Genomic DNA, 5,000 nt, shown 5'->3' on the forward strand with positions numbered 1-5,000 from the left:
AAGTCTGGAAAATGACAAGCCTCATCTCACCTCCAGTTTCTGATAAAGAAGAAAACTTGTGCAACTCATACATTCTACTGGATAAAATCCTCAACCAAAACAACGAGGAAGAAATAATATCTTACCAAAATGCTCTCACTGACACCAACATCAACGACACTTCTGTTGAAGACACTTCTGGTAGTTGCAATGTAAACACATACAATATGCCAGAAGTAACAGCTATTAACAATGAATCTGCTTCTAATTGTAATGAGATCATTGACGACAGCAACAAAGAAACCAATACAAGTAAAACTCCTCTTGTTTCTGAAACCAGCATCTTCGTGCCTTCGAACGAAGAGCTTTATGATCTGGTGCTTCAGCTCCAAAGTGATTTGCTTGACTCACAAACGAGATCAGACAGAAAAGCAAAAGCCGAAAGGCAATACTACAGTACAGAAATAGAAGAATTAAAGGGAGAAAACATGAGAATAAAACAGGAACTAGAATCAATGAATAAAAAGAATCAAGCATTGCATAATAAAATTCTTGACTTAAAAAACCCTCAGCTTTCTGCTACCAAAAATACCAAAGTCAAGTCTTCTGTGACTGCTTCAAACAAGCAGCCTCCAACCCCCTCTCCCGTCTCATCGGAACATCTACAGTCCCCTAGTTGCTCTTCTAACCTGTCAAACGAAAGTGCAGCTGTGATTTCGATGTCTGCATGTGATGAACAACAATCTGACGGTGAGTGGCCTGAGCTGTCATCAATAGATTCTGACACTTCCACCCTCATCATTGGTGACTCAGTTGTGTCAGGCCTCCATCAGGCAAAGATGAACATTGACAATGAAAGATCACAAGTATTGTCTCTTTCTGGCCTTGACAGAGAACAACTTATTGGGCTTCTAAAAGGAACAGCAATACATCCCAACGTCACCACAGTTGTCCTGCATGTAGGGATCAACGACTGCAAGCGTGGTGGCGTCCTTGGAAAAGGAGCATGGCGCTCGATCATTGCACACACTCGGCGCTGTTTTCCAAAAGCAAGATTAATCATGTCTTCAATATTGCCCCACCGAGATCAACATGAACATATCACAGCATGTATAAATGAATCAAACGACAACTTAATGCAGCTCTGTCATCAACAGCACATTGATCTTGTCAACAATGACGTCAGCTTTTTCACCATACGAGGGGACATCAAAACAAGATGGATGAGGGATGCTCTACACCCCAACAACAGAGGGACAAGTGCCTTAGCTATCAACATCAAGCGTAGTTTCTCTGGCAACATCCCTGAAAACAAACATTCAACAACATCAAGACAATATCATAATGATGTTGGACGATCAGAAAAACGAGGAAACGATGATATATCATCATGGTGTGATAAGACCCAACCACGTCCTCAAAGGCAAGCGACTGCATCATTCGTTGGACGTCACTACAGACCCAAAACTTCAGGCCCGCCACAACACCAACAACCTCCAGGTCAAGTTCCTCAACATTTAATGGCATTGTCAACTGCTCCGGGAGTCAGCCAACAACCGGGTGTACATGTATTTGCTGAGCCCCACCCTCGGATCAGTGCAAGAAACCTGGATCAGCACCTCGGATGGCACTCACAGGAACAAAAACCTCCTCTCTTCCATTTCCCTAATATGCCACGTCAACAGCTGCCAGAATTGTATAGACCTGAACATATGTCTCTGCATCAACAGAGCATGAGATCAGAGGCTCTGAGTGCCCTCGACAAAAAGTTAATGTTTGATCTACTATCTAGAGCACTATCTTCCATTTAAACCCAGCGGTGTGCATCTGTGTCGCTTTTTGCAATATCAGTTATTGTGTTAGGATATAAACGGTTTCGTTTTAACCGAAGTCCTGAGTCTGAGTCAGCTGCCTCTTTTCAAATAACCTTGTAAGTTAATTGTGTTCATTCTGTATAAATATGCGTTCAAAAAGTGGATTAAACATTGGACACGTGAACGTATATCACTTGGGGAACAAACTGCATGATGTCAGTTTACTTCTCAATACGTCACCATCGCTTCATCTACTTGGGTTAACAGAGACAAGACTGTCAAACCTAAAGCATAATGATGATTCTGTTGAGATTCAGAATTATTCTTTTATAAGACGTGATGCTGCTCATCCAAATCACACGGGAATCGGTGTGTATGTGCAAAACGATTGTTTTCATGTTGTAAAACGCCGGCATGACCTTGAACCACAGAGTGTAGAGTGTATTTGGCTAGAAGTAAGGCCAAACAATTCATCTCCTATTCTAGTTGGATTCTTATACAGAAATCCCGCCTGCACGGATGAATGGTTTGATGACTTTATAGATATGATGGACAAAGTCAACGTGTGCAATTGTAATATGCTATTATTGGGAGACTTTAATATTAACATGTTAGTAAACCAGTCTCAATGGCTTGACAAAACTGAATCGCTAGGTATTACTCAACTTATAAAAGAGCCCACAAGAGTAACTAGCATGTCTTCAACTCTTCTGGATCATATATACACGAACAATGATAGCATGGTTCTAAATGCTTCAACATCTAATATTTGCATGAGTGACCATAAACCGATCACGTGCACTTGGTCGTGTAAACGACCAAAGGTAATGTCAAAAGGTCATACCTATATCACGTATAGATGTTTTAAAAAATTTGACAAGTCTGCGTTTTTACTTGACTTAAGTTTGGCAAATTTCCAATTGGTGTCAAATTGTTTTGATCCTGAAGAAGCTGCATTGTTATTTGTCAGAACATTATTATCTGTTGTTGACAGACATGCTCCAATCCGCAGGAAAAGAGTTAAATTTTCGACTGTACCGAACTGGATGACAGGTGAAATTAAAGATGCTATGTTAGTTCGAGATTTTCTAAAAAAAATTAAACAGTTTGAACTTTACAAAAAAATGCGAAACAAAATTTCTGAATTGGTGAAACTTGCAAAAAAGAAATATTTTCAAAATCTTATAATAGATAAAAATGACATATGTCAAATTTGGCGTGCAATGAATGAACTGACTAGTAAATCACGCAAAGCCCCATCCTGTATTAATCCTAATATAACTGCTGATGATTGTAATAGTTACTTTCTATCTATGACCGACAATGTTCTTGATTCCTCAGCCAGTTCTGATCAGATTGGCTATAAGGTGCCTGAAGTACTCAGTCAATTTTGTAATGAGAAACTTTTGCCATCTGACTCGTTTGATATACCTGTAATCACAGTCGTTGAAGTTGGTGCACTAATTTCTAAACTAAATAACAAAAAAACAATGGACACAAACAATCTTAATTCACAAATTGTAAAAATGTCACTTCCTTATATTGTAAACAGTTTAACCCATGTATACAATCTCTCTATCAGGAAGAATGTCTTCCCATCAGTGTTTAAAACGGCTAAAGTTATTCCAGTACCAAAGTCAAAAGACACCGATAGCCTTGACAACTACAGACCGATATCTATTCTCTCTATACTGTCTAAACCCCTGGAAAAGCATATACACACCCATCTCCTTAAATATGTTGAAGAAAACAATATTTTTCATCCTTATCAATCAGGTTTTCGTCCTAAACATTCATGTCATACTGCCCTTACCCGGCTCTGTGATACCTGGCTAAAAGCAATAAACAATCGTGAAATGGTTGGAGCGGTATTCCTTGATCTCAGGAAAGCATTTGACTTAGTTGATCACGCTATTTTGTTAGACAAATTACTTATTTACCTGCAAAATAGCTCATCTGTGTCCTTTTTTACATCATATCTGTCAGATAGGAAACAAGCAGTCTACCTAAACGGTTCATATTCATCACAAGGCACTGTAAAATGTGGAGTCCCACAAGGTTCTATCCTTGGTCCCTTACTGTTTGGACTATACATTAATGATTTACCATTACACCTCAAACAAGAAAATGCTGTACTTGATCTTTTTGCGGATGACTCAACACTTCACAGCAGTAATACAGATATAAATCTCATAAGAAAAGTACTCCAAGAAAGTATAGCAAATATTAATGATTGGTGTAATTGTAACAGAATGGCACTGCATCCTAAGAAAACAAAAAGCATGTTAATAACCACAAGACAAAAACACCAGCGACAGCCTCTGAGCCTTGATCTTATGCATGGTACAGTTAGCATTGCTCAAGTCCATCAACACCGTGTGCTTGGAGTTGTAATTGATGATGAACTTAACTGGCGCTCTCACATTGATACAGTTTATAAACGAGTTTCTAGGAACCTTTTCTTACTTAACAAGCTCTGGTGCGTTGTTTCTGTGGATGCCCTCAAAATGTTTTTCCACGCACACTGTCTCTCTCACATTTGCTATGCATCTACTGTCTGGTGCAATGCCAGTGATGTTCATATAAAGAAAATAAACACACTTCACAAGAGAGGTGTAAAGTTATTAAACCGAGATCCCAATATGACTACTCAAGAAAAATACACTCAACTGAACATTCTTCCGCTACATCAGCAGTTCTTTTTAAATGCTAGTGTTTTCATGTTTAAAATGTACAACCATGAAACACCTTCATACATCCAAGACCTGTTTAAGCGTCCTCCTGGTAGAGCGAGGCTTTTGAATTATACGCTACCGCTCCCACGCATTGATTTGTATAAATCTAGTTTATCCTACTGGGGATCGCTTGTGTGGAATATACTTCCAATGTACTGTAAAACATGTCAAACCCTTTCATCTTTTAAAAAAAATGTTCGAAAATATCTTTGTCAAAAATAATTCTCTCCCTACGCTTTAAAATCATAACTGTTACTGCATAACATCTTAATCATCATTTTATTAATCAATGAACCACGTTATTATAACTAGTGTTTTGTTACTTTTAACCTGATTACAAATTCTTAGTTAATTAGTTATTCGTTTGGCTGTTCAATACATGTTATATAAATATATAATTGTAATGTATAATGTCATGTATGTCTAAAGGGGACAGGTTGGAAGATTAGGCATTGCCTAAAACCTTTATCCC

This window comes from Littorina saxatilis, unplaced genomic scaffold (genome assembly GCF_037325665.1).
Source record: "Littorina saxatilis isolate snail1 unplaced genomic scaffold, US_GU_Lsax_2.0 scaffold_604, whole genome shotgun sequence".
Taxonomy (NCBI): Eukaryota; Metazoa; Mollusca; class Gastropoda; order Littorinimorpha; family Littorinidae; genus Littorina; species Littorina saxatilis.